This window comes from Acomys minous (genome assembly GCF_964271855.1).
Source record: "Acomys minous genome assembly, chromosome: 1".
NCBI classification, from domain to species: Eukaryota; Metazoa; Chordata; class Mammalia; order Rodentia; family Muridae; genus Acomys; species Acomys minous.
In genome coordinates, this window is record NC_140483.1 from 140,373,859 (window position 1) to 140,393,398 (window position 19,540).

At 40.8% G+C, this 19,540-nt stretch overlaps 1 long non-coding RNA gene across 1 annotated transcript in view; it reads right to left on the bottom strand.

The window, feature by feature from the left end:
- Window positions 1-19,540, bottom strand: part of LOC311604995 — a 74,783-nt gene that overhangs the window by 399 nt on the left and 54,844 nt on the right. The window contains exon 2 of the long non-coding RNA XR_014781769.1: window positions 116-223. This is a non-coding gene — a long non-coding RNA (uncharacterized lncRNA). The remainder of the gene's footprint in view (window positions 1-115; window positions 224-19,540) is intronic.

A 19,540-nucleotide genomic window follows, 5' to 3' on the forward strand; every position in this document is an offset into this window, starting at 1 on the left:
AGGAAATGTGATGGGGTTTCAGGGCAATAGTTCAGAGATGGGCATCTCCTTCCTAGACAGTGTGAGACCCAAGTCCCGCAAACCCCCGGTTCCATAGCTCACTATGTCCACTCACCAACTCCTTCCCTTCAAGTGAAGCATCATGGCTGCCCTTTCTTCTAGACCATGTATTTTCCACACATAGGTTGCCCACATGAGATGCAAAGTTGTCAGTGTTTCCTTCCTAAAAGGAGAAGAACACAAACCTTTGGGGCAGCTTACTTAGCTCCACTGAGCAGGAAATGATTACAAGAATTGCGGTGCCCCCACCTGCCCCCACCTGAGGGCTGACCCAGAGTCTGTGCTGGCTGATGTTATACACCCATTCTTTCCTTATGCATTTGTCAATAGTTAAGGGCATCTCCTCCACACTAAACACTACGCTAGCTTCTGGAAAGAAAGATAAGCCATGGTCTGGAAAATGGGAGTAAATAGCCTTCTTCACAGTAGCCGCATACGCGAGGTACAGTATTTTGAAACGACAAAGACGTTTTTTATGTGACAAGCCATGGGAGCATGTGTGAAGTAGAAACAATTTCTTTTTTTTTTTTTTCTTTTTTGTTTTGTTTTGTTTGTTTGCTCTGTGGGCTACTTACTTATAAAAGGTTGTTTGGTTAATTTTACTAAACCCAGTGCTTCACACAGAAGACTCGCCCAGTCACAGATGAGCTTTGAATCTGCTAGTGTGAGATGAACCAGCGAATCAGACAGACTCATCGACTGCCATGCAAATGTCTCTGCATGCATGCGGCAGTCCTGCAAAGCATCGTTAGCTAACGGTGTGGCGGCACTCCTTCTTTCTCTGTATGCACACTGGCCCCACTTTCCTTTGTTTTCCTGGCTTTAATTATGTTGGGGGGGGAGGAAGTGCTCTTTGGTTTGCGGAACTTAGTGTGCTAGTGATGAGATGCTCCTGCTCCTCTTAGACAAAGTTCTTGTCCGCCGGAACACATTCAGGTTGGGCCGCACGCCATGTGACATTCAGCTTGGAATTAATAAGTGTTGGGGCACGGAGTCCATGACTGAACATTTCCATAATGGATATTATGTCCTTTGGCTCAGCAATCATCTATAAATTAATATTAAACAATAATTTCCAGGCTGCTGAACACATGGTGAATGTTCATCCTTCATATTCTGGCTTAATATCCTTCTAGCTTTTTTCTACCCTTGAGATGCAGTAATGTGGCTCACGGGACAATAAAACAACCCAGAAATTGACACAGTGTGTTGAAGAGACAGATATTCACTGAGTAATTGCATAGCTCACTTATATTGGCAGAGCCAGAATCTCGTCTCATTATTATGGCTTCTTTCAAACTACTGAAACAGTACCCCTAAGCCTGTCTCTGTGCTGTTGTTATTGATCTTGGTCTCGTCAGATGGCAACATTCTTGAGGAACTAGTAATAACTAATTTTAATAGTAAAGTTACTGCAAATTTGCAAAATAGCTTGCCAACTAGCCAACATTTCTAATGGATCCAAACTGAAGGCTATTACACAGGCAAGGACAGAGGATGCTGGCTTCTCTCTCCAGTCTCTGGTAGTTGCACACAGGAGGTTAGGGATATAATTCTTCCAGGGTATCTTTCCTACCCAGTTCTCATTTTCTTTCTAGTACCAGTGTGGACTTAGCACTCAGTAGAGGACTGAGAATATTTAGAGGAAGAAGAAATGGCTAAAGAAATTAAAGATGGGGAAATGTATGCTACTGATTAACATTCACTAATACATTTTCTATTCGTCTGTAAACACAAAACAGTTGGAATTATCGTGCAGATTAATTGAAATTTAGAAAGATAAATGTAAAATTTTATAATGAAAAGGCTTGGGAATGATTGTATTAATCCAGTGCAATTAATGTTGAGGTAACAGATACAACGTGAAGGTCCTAATTCCTTCATAAAACAACCTTTAATCTAACTACCAGTTTAGAAAAAAATATTTGGAGCCAGTCATGTGGTTCTATGCGTTTATAGTCTCAGTACTTGGGAGCCTGAGACAGAAAGATTAGTGAGGATTCCAAGTCAGCCTGGGCTATAGGTCAAAGAAAAGCAAGAGTAGTCTATAGAGCAGAAAGTGAGAGTGGTTGTTATCCTTGAGATGGAGGTTGCAGGCCCAGCAGGAGATCTCAGGCACCAGAGAGTGCAGTCAGATGCTATAGACGCTGAGTGGATGCTGAAGTTTGCTCATGGCAGCTCAGACTTACATCACAAACAGAGTAGACATCATGGCTTCTCCCTGTAATGGCTAGGATCTCCTACCCTGGTCAGTTTGCCCCCTATTCACAGGTCAGAACATGTCAGGATCCCAAGGCCTCATCTTCTGAGCTAGGACAGGTATTTGGAATGGTTCACAGAAAATCAGGCATTAGTCCTGATCACCAGCTCCTTCCCCTCAAACGAAACACCCATGGCCGCCCTTTCTTCTAGACCACATATTTTCCATGTTCCCCACATGAGATTCACAGTTATCAGTGTTTCCCTCAGAAAAGGAAAAGAACACGAGCTGACCTAGAGTCTATGCTGAGTGATAATTACATATCATTTTTTCCTCAGCTATTTATCAACATCTCAGGACATCTGCTCCACACTAAACAACCGTGTCAGCCTCCTGGTTGCTGGGTTTTGGTTGTTCGGCTGTTTGGGGTTTGGTTTGTGAACTGGGTTCAAACTGCAACATTTTCCTCATGTTGTTGTCCATCCTATTACTCTTTGCTACTAATCTCACTACGCACATTGCAAAAAGCAGGCAGCGATACCTGAGCCACAGCGTGCTGCCGTGAAAGTCTCTCTTAGATAACTGGTCTACCTCCTTTAAGCTTAAGCTCGCATGGGCTTTCATGGCTGCAGTGCTGTGTTTTCTCCTCCTGCACACATGCTGGAGTGCTGTGCCATGCATTTGGTTGGCAAAATCTACACAGATTGTGTTCATGATTTGTGCACATTCCTCTATGTGGCTGCATGTCAAAAAGGGATTTACACTACTCAAAAAAAATCCATGTTTATGCAGGAGAGTCAAGGAATTGTGCATTTCTCTTCCTTGGAGGGAATTAACTATATATACAGGAACCATGGTCTTATGACAAATTAGAGAGAGTGCTTTCTGATCCCTTCGTACTTGCACGTGAAAAGGTATATTTAGAGCCCTCTGCTTATTTAAGAGATCAACGAATTTAAGCTTTCTGCCTTTAAAGGCTATTGTCCAATAGCACTGGTTGAATATATGGCAAAGCTGTTTCGTGACAACGGCTGCCAACAACGATTCCAACGCAGCAAATTAGAAAGAATGGAAACTAGCAGTGAATGTACATTGTGTGAATTTGTATTTGAGGTTTAATAACCAACTTGCCAAAAGGTGTTTTGATGTTTGACAAATGCCATAGCCAGCCAAGGATAAGGCGTTATACATTTTGACATTTTCTGAATTATTACTTTGTATATTATTTTGTGTGTTGGGCAGTATATCAAGATAGGATTTAAATGTCAGAAAAACAACTGAGCAAAACAACTGATATCTGCTATTAAGATAGAAGGGGCTCATTTTATGTGCTTAGAACCCTTTTCTGAATAACCTCACTAGACACAACGGTGTTCTCCTCCGTCTTCCTCACGGTCTTTTTGCTCACAGTTATCTGATCATAACCACAGCAGGAGGCCTATATAACACATGCAGTCATCATTGTTGTTTCCCAAGGACTCAGCCTGATTAGAATAACATAAATATCTGACGTGGTACACATATACATCTATCACAGTATACATCATAGCCAGTCGCGTGTGCATCATAAAACCATGACAATAATCTAACAGATGTTTAATGTGCACTGCTTGGGATAGTTTATCAATGTAAAATTACTTTAGATGTTAAGTATTTTAAATTTTGGCCAGTTTTATAAATTCTATGATAGTTGCTTTCCTGTTTCCAAAATTAATATTTGAAGGCATCAGGCTCAAGCGCCGCACTCAAAAAGAGAGCCAGAATAAACCTTCGCTCTAGCAACATCTAAAGGTGTGTAACCCACCTGCCTAAAGCCCAACCTTTCTTTTTCAGTTTCAGGTTTCTTTTTAATTGTCTGTATTTTAGGAAGGAGGGAGAGGAAGACGCAAAAGCAACACATAGTACAAAAATCACCCCTCTTCATTCATACATACACTCACACACGTGTTTTAAAAGGGCACGCCTATAGTAACTCATGGCACACAGTGTTAGGTACTAGCCTCAGGTCATGAAGAGCTGAGTCAGGCTATTCTAGGTCCTAGCCATGACTGCCTTAACCCCATCCTGACAGGTCAGATCACAAAATATCGCTGTAACTTCCTGGTAGCTCTGTGTGTGTGTGTGTGTGTGTGTGTGTGTGTGTGTGTGTGTGTGTGTGTTTACCTGTCCCTCAGCCCCTCTAAGCACACTTAACCATGGACATGTTGAGGTCTCATGCTATCCTGGTGGTCAACCTCTGCCTGCTGAGGCAGACATTGCCTGCCTGTCTCTCTGCCTCAGTTTTCCTTTTAGGGTCCTTTGAGCAGAGAGCTCCCTGTCCCCTTTTCTGTGGTCATTCGTTTGGGAGCGTGGAAATCCTCTAAGCTCACTACACAGGCAAGGCAGCCACCAGTCTAAGCTGAGACCTCTGGTCTTTTGTGGCCTCTGCCATCATGAGTAGTGCAAGTCTCTTGGTCCGAATACCCCTCGCTTCTTGAGACTTTTCTGACTCCAGGCCTCCTTGCTCTCCTCCAAGTCCTCCACATCCATCGTCCTCTGACCTCTTCCTCACAGACTTCCTGATCTCCAGGCTGAGAGGCCTTGTTCCACTTGATTGCTGCCATCCACACCCAACTTCTTCAGGACAAGGTGACCTTCCAGCCAAGTCTGACTCAGGGGTGCACTAACTAGAGCCCAGAAGCTCCAGCAGCCTCACTCTTCTGGATCACACAGTCTTGAAGGTTATGGGAACCCCCCCCCCAAGTTTTGGCTGGCTTTGTGACACCCCCCTGAAGTCTTAGGGGCCTGTGTACACTCCTTACTAACATTCATTTTCTTCTTTCTCAAAGCCTACTATATGAAATTCAGCTCAGTCATTAATTTAAATTGTTCTAAATTATTTTGCCTTTAAGAAGGCTTTTATTTACAACTAAATATATAGGTATTTGTAATTAAACCTATTACTAAATTTAATTGCCGTAGATATAAGGCATGTTTGTGCAATGTGACTTCAGTCAATTTTTAATTGTTTCTTGACAAATGTTTAAGAACAAAGGCAAGTGGACTTTGGAGTTTGGTATGTAGGTCTTGGCTTTTTTTGAACTGATAAGATAAGAAATATGCTTCTTTGAATAATTTTCAAGTTATTAAGATAATATATGGGTTTTTTCCTTTTGAAAACAGAATAGTTTCTGGTGAAATATGTATGTGGACAGAGTCATTAAGCCATACTTTGTCTTCTCTGTCTAAGGCTCTGATGAAATGTTCCCTGCTGCTAAAAAGTCAGTGTGTAGACTGAACAGCTAAGCTCTCTACATCAATGTATTAAAGATTCTCCTGTTACAATGTAAATGCAATAGCTCTAGTGCTTTAAAATGCTGTGAGCAAAGACTATGGAACTTCACTATCTTGTCATGTCAGTGGCTTCCCACAGGAACATTAAAAGGTGGGGAACTAAACTCCCACTTCCCACAGAGGGGAGCAGGAACCCAGTGCTACAGTCCAACATCACTTCAGAATGGGCCAGCTAGAGAGAAGACCAGGGACAGTGCCTCAGAAGGTCAAGGGAGAGAGAGAAAACTATAAAGCAGGTGACCAGGTCCAGTTTGACCCGGAGTTTGTTTGGAAGTTGGCCTGGATCAGTTTGGAGTTAGGATGGGATGGGTCTGAAAGGACTTTCTTCTTCCAGTAGCTGGAAGGTCTCAAAGGGAAGACATGACTCTTGGACGGAGAAGTAGAAATGGAATGAAAGAAATGTCTACTTGACTGTCTCCCTGTCTCTGTCTATCTATGTGTCTCTCTGTCTCTGTCTGTCTGTCTGTCGGTTGGCCAGATTCTCTCCATCAAATACTGGTAGGCAATCAACAACAATGGCAATGTTGTATTGCTTTGGGGGTCTCCAGGATACCTCTAATCAACAGCTGGAGGAGAAATATCCCATACTTGGCACTGGATTTTTATTTGTAAACCTATAATCCCTGGGAGAAATACTCTCCTCCTATGTTGGTTATTTCCAAATGCACACACACACACACACACACACACACACACACACACACACACACAGACCACACACACACACACACAGACCACACACACACACACACACTAGTGTCCTTCCACCTGGCTTCTTCAAACATTCTTAGTTACCATCACCACCACCTGCTCATTTTTTCCCTTCCATCCCTCTCCTCACTTACACAAAGTCTGATCCATGGTAGGAAAAAAATTCGTATTTATCCATCACTCAGTCACTTAGGGACCCAGGTTGGTGGACATTCTAACATTTTCAGTACATGAATTCTTAGATAGTTATGAGATCAAAATACACCTATCAGATGGGGAAGGGAGCCATAGAAGATCTGCTGGGGGTATTTATGAATCATTCCTTGTTTCCTTCCCAGCGCATTCCATTGGCTCAAATTTAGTTGGTTAACCTTAAGGAGAGCTTAGCAATGGTGCTGAGCCATGAGCTGGTCTTTGCTCCCTTTCTCCTCTAGTTGTTCCTATTCACCATCCCCTCCCATTCTCAGTCTCTGCCATCACCTCCACTCACCAGCTTCCCAACAGTCTTGTAAGCATTTATTCTTAGATCATGAGGGTACAACTGAGGGGCAGTGGAGTGAGCCAGGAGGAAAAAGAGGAGACATGCCCACTAGACTGCTTAGAAAAAAGAAAATTAAACAATTTTCCATGGCTTACATTCTTTATCTGTACCCACTTGGCATAAGTAATGGATGTTTTCCTGTTGTTCTCCAGAACATATGACATTCTATATGCTTTTGCTATTTGCCAGTCAATATGTCAGCCTTCTATACACATCACAGGCTATCAAAACCCTTTAACCAGGTTTTTAAATAAGGGAACACAAAATGCATTCATCTAGTTAATAAATAGTACAGTAGAGCCGGGCGGTGGTGGCGCACGCCTTTAATCCCAGCACTTGGGAGGTAGAGGCAGGAGGATCGCTGTGAGTTCGAGGCCAGCCTGGTCTACAAAGTGAGTCCAGGACAGCCAAGGCTACACAGAGAAACCCTGTCTCGAAAAAAAAAAAGAAAAAAAAAACCAAAAAAAAAAAAAAAATAGTACAGTAATAAAGTACAGTTCACTTGCTAATGAGTAGATAAACATGTAATATAAAAATAAACATATAAATAAATAATAGAAAACATAAAATAATGCATATTAAATATTTTGTTTATTTTTTGAAATAAATTTAATATTAAGATATTCTTAGAAGTAGTGAAGAAATAAGAGTCAAATAACATCACAAAACATTTTGTGCACATACACATAAGCACACACATGCAACAATCAACAATGCGGGAAGGAATATGAACTTTGGCCTTTTCTAACTACTTTTTTCTTTTTTTTTTAGGAAGTAACTAGTATCCTAAATAAACACACACGTGTGTGTGTTTGTGTGTATGTGTATAATTACATATATATGATTTCAATACACAAATATTCTTAGTTTCTGGAATTAAAGTGTATACCATATAAGCATGAAGACTGGAGTTTGGATGTCCAGAATCCACACAAAGCCAGGAGGTGGTGTTGGATCTGTAATTCCCTACTGGGAAGGAAGACACAGGGAATCCCTGGGACAAGGTGACTAGCATACTAGTTGTACTGCTGGGCTTGTATTCAGTTGAAAAGCCATGCCTTGATGAATAAATGACCAAGGAAGACTCTCAACCTTTGGAATGTACATAAAATGTGCACGTGCACTGGCACACACAGATGCATACACACACAATACAAGCATGTACACCACACAGACTTCTGTTAAGCAATTTATGGAAGCAGGAGTTTACTTTGGCACATAGTTTGAGGGCCCAGTCCATCTTGGCAGAAATGTTCTGTCAGCAGCAAGAGGTTGAAGCAGTTGGTCACACTGCCTCTGTGGCCTGGTCACACTCAGCCAGCTTTTAGCCTTTCATGCAGCCCAGGCTCCAGGCCCAGGGCACGGTGCCTCTCACCATTGTAGAGAGGCTGCCAACCCCAGTTAGCCTAAACAAGATTATTTTGAACAATCAAGCCCAGAGACTAATCTAGTCTAAAGAATCCCTCCACCGCATCTACAGAGGCTGTCTTCTAGGCAATTCCAGAGCCTTTCAATTGAAGACCAACAGTCACCTTCACATATATAAATAGCTGTAAAGAAACCTTGAACTAGCAACACTTTCCTGGCCTATTCTGAGAGTGTTTATGACCTTGTTTTAAGCAGTAGGGGTTTAGGGGATAGTAGGTCAGTCATTGGTGATATTATGAAATTGCACCTGGTCTCAGACACTGAAAAACAGAACACAGAAATCACCAGCCTATACAATACCGAAATCAGCAAAATCACTCCATTTAGTTTGCCTTAATGTTTCAAATGATTGCACAGACTAAATCATAGTCTCTATTGAATACTTTTGATGGTATCCTTTAAAATCTCTAATTAAAACTAAGCCGTGTGGCAAGTACTTTCTACCTCAATTTGATGCTCACTGTTGCATGGAAGTTGAATAGGGTGCCTCTTGAGATCAAGATGACATAATTTTCAGACATAGAATTCTAAAGTAAAAAGGGCAATCACTACGATCATAAAACTACTATAATCACTTTCTTTAAATGCAAGAAGTGTAGAGTACATCAGTTTATTACTTCATGCTGCAAGGATATCAATCAATGGTTATTTAGTTCAGGAAATCAAGCAGAGAATAAGAATTTTTTAAAAGAAGCGATTCACCTAGAAGAGTTGGAGCTACATATCACTTTTATGTCTACTCGGAGGAAATTTTACACACAGAAGCACACACAAACACAATTGTTTGCCAAGTTCTCTCAATACGAATTAACTAAATATCTGAAACATCCCGTGGTTGGATGGTGATAAAATTTGAGATGTTTTAGAAGAACATTTAGGGAAATATTAAGTAGGAAGAAAATTCACATTGCTTCTTTGAAAAGCTTCTAGCTGTACAGTCTTTGGTATTTCGCCTTTATATGTCCTTTATAGAATGGGAGAAGAAAGGTCAAACCTTAATGTGTAGCCTACATGTTTCTTATTTCCTGATGTTGGACCAAGATAATTTTAGACCCTGAAACATACATGAAAACAAGTACAGTTGAAGCTTTGAAACCAGAATTTACAAAATGGACTCATGGATGAAATGTAAACTCTACAGGTTCATTTCAGATATGCACACAGGCAATACCACATTACATACATGCAGATCCCTGTCCTCAGACATCTATACAGAACACACATATCAACCTATAGATATATAAATCATACACCAATACACACACACACACACACACACACACACACACACACACACATGCACTACTTACTTATACGTATGTAGATATTGTACAACCATCTCTCGCATGTTCACTCACCAGATATACATAAAACCACAAACACATTTCTGTGCACAAAAATTTGCTAGTTAAAGAGAGGGAATGTGTGCACAAGAGCATTCACTATCTCGTTACATTTTCTCTATTCTATTTATTACAAAAAGCCTGTGACGAAAACTTGTTTCCGATATTTTAAAACTGCATCTAAACGTACAGGCCGTAGTAAAAGAGAGGCATTAGATTTACACAGCACCTCTTATCCAACATAAGCACAAAGAAATGTTTCATTATTTTAATCTCTGCCGTTCTCCTCATTCATTGGCGGAGGCTAACTCTCGTATCTCCAAACATATCTACACAAGTCTTATGTAACTTCCCAGCTGTGAACTGAGCTAGATGTGGGACAAGTGGATAGCCTAATAGACAGTGAGTCAAAATTATTTGCTAAAGGGCCATGACTAGCAAAAAAGAGTACTGCAATTCCACAATCCGCAAGGACATCATTCCAGGATTCTTTATGTTTGTCGGTCAATGGGTGCTGCTGCAAGTTCTGAAGGGTCTGAATGCTGAGTCCTTAACTTTTTATGTTTTAGGATGGCTAAAGATCCCAAGAGGCTGATTATGTGTAGGGGGTGTCACTAGTTATAGAAATGGCCAATTTTCTAGTCTATCAAAATAATCAATAAATGAAAACAGAGATTACAGTACTGAAAACATTGGCAGGTCAATAAACCTTCTAAACTGCTCTGCACATGTCTGGCACATATTGCTATTTAGGATCATTTGCTGTATAAATTATAACTATGAAATTAGATGACTGAAGAAATTGGAACATTTGTTTCAATAACAATCTTTCTACAAAGATTTCTCAACAGTGTAAGTTTTTTTCCTTTTAATAATTCATTTTCTTTTTCACTCCTTTCCTTATCTGTACATTAATATCTCCCTTACTTGTTTTTCTTTATATTAGCTAGTTGATTTATTTTATCTTTGAGTAGGGACACACACACACACATACACACACACACACACACACACACACACATACACACACACACACAAAGCACCCGTTCACTTAAGTGATGTATTCTAAAAGTTACAAATTATACCAAAGCCACACAGAGACATACCATACACATATCTTTCTATATGTAAGTCATGCCATAGACACAGTTGGTATTAAAAAAAAGTAGTCCATCTAAGGGCAATAGTGGCACACATACATTGGAGTAACTAACACCTCTCTAATTGGCCTGCCCAACAAGAGGGAAATCATGCATGATATTAGAAACCTAGACAACTGCATAGGGCTAGTAAAGCCATGGATCTTGGAGTAGAACCTGTAACCACCACTTTAATTACTAAATCAGTATAATTAATTCCTACTACACTCTACATGCTTGTCATCACCCCTTATCAAGAAAACTTTTCTCTAGTACAGACTGAGATCATTACAGAAAACCACAACCAATCAAAATGTAGACTTATAGAGCCTGATCCCAATGAACATATCTACAAAACAACTTCTCCACCTAAAGCTCAGGGGACACTATGGAAGAGAAGGTGGTAATATTGTAACAACCAAAGAATCCAGGAATTTCCTCTTCTAGTAATATCGGAAGCTACATCCATAAAATGTGACAAGTATGACTGCCCAAACATGAGCTGAACAAGCAAAATGACATGCCAAAGCAGATGACATGGCCCTTGAGACCCCAACCTAACGCAAAGAATTATAGGCAACCCAGAAATGATTAGAGTATAGGACATGGTATTCCCTGGGGGAAAGGACACCAATAGGTTAAGTACTAAATGGTCAGTTCTGAAAAATATGCATTAATGGACATACTTGTATTTACAATAGCTTTAAAGAAAATAAAATATCTTGGAACATACCTACCAAGGAGGTGAAAGAGCTCTACAATGTAAACTTTAAATCTGTGAAGAAAAAGATTGAAGACAATGCCAGAAAATGAAAGGGTCTCACATGTTTATGAGTTGGTGGAATTAGTTCTCTCAGAAGCAGTTTGTACAGTCAATGCAACCCCAATCAAAGACCCTACAGCACTCTTCACGGAAATAATAAAAAATAATTCTAAAATTCATATGGAACCACAAAAGACCCCTAATAGTCAATGCAATCTTGAGGAAAAAACAAAACACTCCCACAATAGTGGAAGTATTGCTGCCACCAGATCTCAAGATAGAACAGAGCAACAGTAATAAAAACAGTATGATTCTGTTTTTACAGAATCCCAACATGAGTACTCATAGAAATAGCCACCTGATATTTGACAATAGTGCTGAAGATACACATCAGAGAAGATAGCATCTTTAACAAATGGTGCTAAGAAACTGGATGTCTAAATGCAAAAATAAAATAAAATAAAATTAGACTTCTACCACCTTACATTAAAAAATTAACTCCAACTGGATCAGCAACCTCAATTTGAAACCTGAAATTCTGAGACTGCTGGGAAAAAACAAACAGTAGCCTACAAGATATAAGCGTAGGAAAGAGCTTTCTAAATAGGGTTCCATTTGCTTAGGAATTAGGGCCAGCGGTTGACAGGTGAGACCGAATAAAGTCAGAAGTTTCTGCTCTGCTAAAGAGACAATCAAGTGAAGAGCACTCCACAGAATGGAAGAGAACATAGTATCTAGAACATACAAAGAACTAAAAAAAAAAAAAAAAAAAAAACTAAAACTCAAAGCAAACAAACAATATCCTATTAAAAACAGGCTCTAGAACTTAATAACTCTTAATAGAAGAAATAAAAATAAGTAAGATGTAGCTCAGAAAGTGTTCATCATCCTTAGTAGTTGGGGAAGTTGAGATTGTCTCTCATCCCAGTCAGAATGGCTAAGGTAATCAAAGCAACCAACAACAAATGTTAGAAAGCATGTGGCTAAGGGGAACCCTCATTCACTGTTGGCGGAACTGCAACTTTGTGCAGCCACTCTGGAAATCAGTGTGAAGTGTATCAAAAAAAAAAAAAAAAAAAAAAAAAAAAAAAAAAAAAAAGCTAAAAGTAAATCCACCTTATAACCTGGCTTTACCACTCTTCCACACATGTCCTACTCCACGGGTACTTGTTCAGCCATGATCACTGTCACTCTGTTCACAATTGCTAGGAAATGAAAATAACCCAAATGTCCTTCAGCTGATAATGGGTAATAAAAAATATGTCACATGTTCGTATTATAAATGAAATACTATTTGTAGAGCAATGTAGAATAAAAAAATTTACTGGTAAATGAAAAGAACTAGGAAGTAGAGTATCATGGGGGTAACACAGATGCAGAAAAAAACAAAAAAACAAAAACAAATGTTCTTGCTCATCTGTGGTTCCCAGCTCCAAATCCTCAGATGTGAATATGTAACCTGGAGTAACCATAGAAGCCAAGGAAATAAAAAGGGACCATAGGGCAGGAGACAGAGAGGGCAGCAGCAAGATAGAGGTGTTATGGAGTTAGTGGGAATGGGTAATTTGGGAGCAGGGAGGCAGGTCATTGCAGAAGGAGAGGAAGGGATAAACTATAGTAAGGATTTTTTTAAAAATCCATAAAGAATCATATTTTATATTGGCCTAAAATTCAATACATACACATGCACATGTGTACATATGTATATAGTTTAAATGGAATCTTTTCACCCGGGGTGATAACACTCCTCCTGAGAGCCATAGACATAGACCGAGCCAAGATCTCAGTCCCAGGCATGAGAAACCCCCTTTCAGGCTGTTGGTCAGGGCAGTACAAAAAACTCCCCAAACAAGATAGCTTATTGCTATTGTCTTTCATTGCTTCCCAGAGGTTGAAGGTAAGTCCCAATTGTTGACCACACCACATAGTGTGTGTCACACAGTACTCAGAGGAATTGATCTGGATCTGACCTGAAATTTTCATGTCCTCGGGAACTAACTCTTATAGTACTGGAAAGTGTTATGCCAGCCGCCAAAGGAAGAAAGCATGCAATAATACTACCCAGCTGCGATATCTATGAACCACAATAACAATAACCACACCAAGATATCACTAAATGTTCAATAGTAGCTCTTATATTTTAGTAGTAACCAATGGCTCTCTAATTGGATGTAAGGCCCACTCAAATCATTCTTGATATTGTAAACCCCAGCAAAGCACCTATGACTGGTGAGGTCACAGTTCTCAAATGAGAATCAATTAGTGCCACATTTTATCCCAGTGTAATTCCTACCTGAATTATAAATACTTATCCTTCTTCCCGGAGATGAATCTAACTCTCAATGATCATCAAGGAACCTTCTTTGGGAAGGATTAAGAGGTGTGGTCTTGTTGAAGGAGGTGTGTCACCAGGGGTGGGCTTTGAGATTTCAAAAGCCAACACCAGTCTCTCTCTCTCTGTCTCTCTGTCTCTGTCTCTCTCTGTCTCTCTGTCTCTGTCTCTCTCTGTCTCTCTGTCTCTCTGTCTCTCTGTCTCTGTCTCTGTCTCTCTCTGTCTCTCTGTTTCTCTCTGTGTCTCTGTCTGTCTGTCTGTGTCTGTCTGTCTGTCTGTCTGTCTGTCTCTCTCTCTCTCTCTCTCTCTCTCTCTCTCTCCATCTTAAAGATAAAATATATACTCTTAGATACTGCTCCAGGATCATGCTTGCCTGCCTACTACCAACCCCTCTACCTTAATGTTTGTAGACTAACCCCCCTGAAACTTCTAGCTAGCTACCAGTTAAGTCCTTTCTTTTATAAGTTGCCTTGGTCATGTGTCTTTTAATAGCAATAGAACAGTAACTAATACACTCAGGGAACATTGTTGAAAAGGGGTTTGAAAGAATGTAAGAGCCAGAGGATCAGGAAATCTGTTGTAAGATGGAGCCATCCAGATATGACAGAGGGGCTACACCCATGAAATCTCAACAATATGGCTGTATAAACAAGATCTGACCAATAACAACACCAGTTGACATGTCAGCAAGCATGGGACCCCACCCCTAGACAAAAAACTACTGGCAAAAACTCAAATGGTCAGCCCTAAAAAGTACACATACAAGCAGGACTAAAAAACTCAGTAAGCTACATTTATATATTTAATCATACATATATGTTACATTAATAATTAAAGAATGAGGTTATAACATGGGAGAAGAGGAAATGGAGGAAGTGATATAATTATATTTTAATTAGATGAAAAAATGTTAAAAGAAAAATGTTTTGTAAGCATATAAAAGAATAGATTTTCATGACATTTTAATACATGTATGTCACTATACACACACACACATACACACACACACACACACACACACACACACACACACACACACACACATATATATATATATATATATATATATATATATATATATATATATATATATATATCAATTCTTAAGTTTCACTTCTTTGAAGCCAAATAGCTAGTATGTTATGAGACAAAAACTGGAATTCAGGCAGCCTGACTCCAGAGTGTATTCACTGCTGGGCTGACCAATTTAAGGGTTGATGCCAGAATAATAATAAAAGAAAAAAAAAAAAAACAAGACTAACAGAAACTAAACTCTTGTGAATGATATGCTTCCAAGACACATCACAAAGCCACTTCATCCACTGCTCAGTCCCCAGGCATTCTTAAACCAAGGTGCATATCTGAGCGAACCAAAAACAACTCCAAGAGCAGCTGTACTCGTTCCTTCATTTATGTAACAAAATGCCTGGCAAACCAACTCGGAGGAAGGTTTTGTCTTGGTTCACAGCTCAATAGGATAGTCCACTGTGGCCGCAGGAGATTTGGGGTAGCTGCTCACATTGTCAAGGAGCAAAGAGGCAAGAATTCTCAGCTCAGCTAACAGTCTCCCCCTTTTCAGCCTTGAGCCCCAGTCTGTGGCATAGGGCCCCCACTCTTGTTTAGAGTGGTCTTCCTTCACCCAGCAATCCCCTTGCAGGCATACCCAGAGGGTTTTTTATCTCTTACGTTATTCTATACCCTTTCAAATTATTAATAAATATTAACTAACACAAGCCACCCCTTGTCGACTTGATGCACAAACCTATAACAATTTAGCCTTAATCCTCCACCCTTTGACCCCTGACTCTCACAGCCATCATTTCATCTTGCAAAATGCATTCAGAGTCTCCATAGTTTTTTATCAGTCCCGGCTCTTCAAAAGCATATGTACAAAGTCTCCTTTGAGACCCAGGTGGTCCCTTGACTGTAAACCCCTATAAACAATTTATGTACTTTCACACACAGAAGTAGCATCCTCATTATAAAAGTGACACATGAGGGCATAGAAAGGAAACATCAGACCAAACCTAACAGGGCAGAGACCAAATTCCATACAGTTCCCTGTATACAGCATTTGAGGCTGTGATGGAGTCACGTGAGAGGCGGGGCTTGAGGACTCTCACCTCTCTAACTATGCCTCCACACCAGGGGCAGCCTTTCTTTTGGCCATCTCTACGCCATAGTTACAGCTTTCCTTAGTGGATGGCCCCGTGGCCTGTTGTTTCTAACATCATGGGGTCTATGGTGTGAATTAGCCTTCACCATCACAACTTCACACGGTGGCCTCTTTGGGACTTATTATCTCCCAGGAAAGACTCCACGCCCCCATCACTCTTCCAAAACCAATACCAAATGGATGGAGCTATCAAGTTATACAGCCAGCTTGGGATGGAGCCCTGCCCGCCTTGGACCAGAGTTTCGCCATCAGTCTTTCTGTGCCAACCCTGGAACAAGAATTTCCTACACAGCTGATTTCACCCCTTCAGTGACAGACACTCTCAGTGTAGGCTCTCTTATTTGAAAGGAATCTGAATTTTCATAACATGGAGCCTTTACTATTATGGTCTTGTTCCTCAGCACACCGTTCTGTGACAGAGCACCGGGTTCTTTGGAGTTATGCTCACGTCTTCCACAGCTACAGATGCTTTCAAAGCTGCCTCTTCTGTAACTTCAAACTCGCTCGCACTTTCCTCGGCAAACCAACCGCCTATTCTTTTCCTATCTTTCTGCTCTGCCTTTTACTTCCTCCTACTGTGGTTCTGGATAAGCATGCTATCCTGTCTGGAAATCTCCTTTACCAGACCAAAGTTAGCCCGTTTCCTAAATCGAGTCTCACGCAGGTTCTCAGGACGTGGGAAGCGCACACAGCCAGACTCATAGCCAGAATGCTGCAGTACAGCAATAAATACTGGTCTTTATTCCAGAGCCTGGGAGAATCCTTGTTTCCCTCTGTCCCTCCCCATACGTGTGTGTGTATGTGTGTATGTGTGTGTGTGTGTGTGTGTGTGTGTGTTATTCCAAATTCCCACCACAGTGGTGCCCTGAGCCCTGCTTACGGCATTCTAGAACTGTGCTCATCCAAAGTTCCAAACTCTTTCATACCCCTCCCCTTAGCCAACCCCACATCCCTAAGGACGACATGGCCATTTCAGAAGTGGCCCCACTTCTCTGTGTTCGTTTCCTCATTGCTGAGATGAAACACCTGAAAAGAAATTAAGAAAAAAGGAGGTTTATTTTGGTTCATAGTTTGAGAATGCAGTCCATCAGAGAGGAAATGTCCTGGTAGCAGCTGGAGGCAGCTGGTCACATATCTGTAGTCAAGAAGCAGGGGGCGGACGGGGGGGGGGTCCCTCAAAGTCATTCCCAGATGCTTACCTCTCAGGTGATTCCATTTCTACCATCTGGCCAAACACGGAAAGAGAAGCAGTGTTTTCTGATTAGAAGGGCCATCTCTCAAATATTATTTGGCAAACCATTTTCGATAACCATCACACCACTCAAAAAAAAAAAAAAAAATCAGAAGAGTGGCGAGCACTTAGGAGGAAAACCACAAAAGACAAACGAGTAGAATTAGGAGGGAGTGTGAGGAGCCAAGGCGAAGACAGAACCGGTGACAGTGAGGGGCTGAATGAATGTGAAGACAGAAAGGGGACAAAGACTGCAGCTGAGACAGCACAGCTCTGGACCTCGGTTCTGTTGTGCTCCCTTGAGGCTATCAGGGCACTTGAAAAGGGCAAATTTCTGTCCGGCAATGACAGCCCACCAGCAATTACTTAGGATGATGGAATTGCTCGGTATTAACATTGCAATGTTGTCATCGTAAGTCACATGCCATGAGCGAGCCGGGAAACATAATAAGTAAAAATGAGGAGCTGAGTTGTAATTGCATTTAAGTTTAATGAATTTAACTGTAAATAGGCGCACGACTCATTTATCAGACGGTGAAAATGTACGTCTCTCAAGGGCAGGAGCTTCTCTATGAAAATCATATTCCACAGGGTCCGCGCTTTCTCTAGGTGCTGAGAAAGAGTGTGAATGTCCAAACTCAAATACTGAATCATCCCTCTAATCTACAGAATATGAGATGATTAGGTTAAAAGTGGGGCCCTAGCAAGGGTCCTAACCTCACTAGTGTGTTTCACAAAAAGATGAAGTTGAGGAGCTGGAGTCGTGGCTCGGTGGCTAAGAGCAAGCGCTGCTCTCTTCAGAGGACCTTAGTTCGGCTCCCAGCACTGGCATCAGGAAGCTCACAATTGTTAACCCTAGCTGCAGGGGATCCAAGGCTGTGTGCCTCCAGGGAAATCTTCACTCAAACCACACACCAACACAAACAAGTATGGATAGGTAAAATAAAAAGAGATGAAATTTGATCATTAGGGGACACTAGGGATGTTCGTGTATGGAGGACCAAGGGAGACATCTTAAACTTTGCTCTTTAAGTCTCACCCAAGCTGTGCTATTTTTTTTGTTAACACAAGCATAGAAAATTATTAATTGTTAGGTAGTTAATATAGCATAATAGACATTATAAAATTTTATATTAAGTTAAAAAGCTTTTAGAATCTAGTTGTTCCAACTCCCCTCCTTCTCCATCAGTGCCACCTTCTAGTAAAAGTATCTATTTTTTTGACCACTTCCTCCAAACTGAGAACTCACAATCTCCACCAATAATAAGGCTGAGAATCTTGTGGTGGAGCATTTAGAGGAGGAAACAAATTATAAACTGCAATTACCTGCTGTTAAGAATTATTTTTACATCCTGCGCAATTTAAATTCTAAAAGCCATATTACTGACAGTTAAGTGGCAGTTCCCGATGAAGAGTGACAGGCTTTAAAATGTGACTCCTCCATGCAAGTTTGAAGAGAAATTTCTGGTTACTGGGCCCTGGGCTGGTGCTATTAAGGTCAGCATTAAATAGGACATTTGCATAGTGTCTGGGACTTGCAAGAGCTGCATAAATTACCTATGCGAAGGCCAGCTCTTCCAAAGATGACTAACTGCTAACAGCTGGGTGAGTGTGGAGAGGTGAACCAGGCTCTCCCGTGGTGTTCTTGTCAACAAAGTGTGTCACCATATTTTATCCATACATCTTCTAAAGAGGAGTGTTGTTTTCATGGACATTTTGTTTTCCGTGGTATGCTCCAGTTCCTTTCAATGATTGCTGGGCATCATGTGACCTACACTTGGGCCCTTGAGGGCATCCGAGCATCACAGTACAGACCTTGGTTTTGCTGCAATGTCGGGAGTCTTCACAGGTTACCCACCTCCATAGAAATTTTCTATAAATTAGAACAAATGCTCATATTTATCACCAACCTATAGAAAGAAAAAAAATCTTACCAAATAGTATTTACAGAAACTCAGAGATCTTCATAGAGACTCATTTCCATCTTTCATCATATTACTAATAGGCAGCTCTAATTAGGAGCATTTTTTCCCCTTAAGAACAGCCTCACAGGAACGCAGTGATAAAACTGTCTTTTCTCTAGGATGGAATCATGACGTTGGTAAAATCAGTTTTCTCTTGTGTTACTGTTCACAGACGCTGTGGAGTCAGGTCTTTTTGGCAAATCCCTGAGCACTTCGAACATTCAGCTCTCTCTCTGCGCTAACATTTAGCTATAAGGAACCTACACTCTCTTGATATTTGGTTACTAAGCAACTCTGGTGAACGTATCAATGGGTTCTA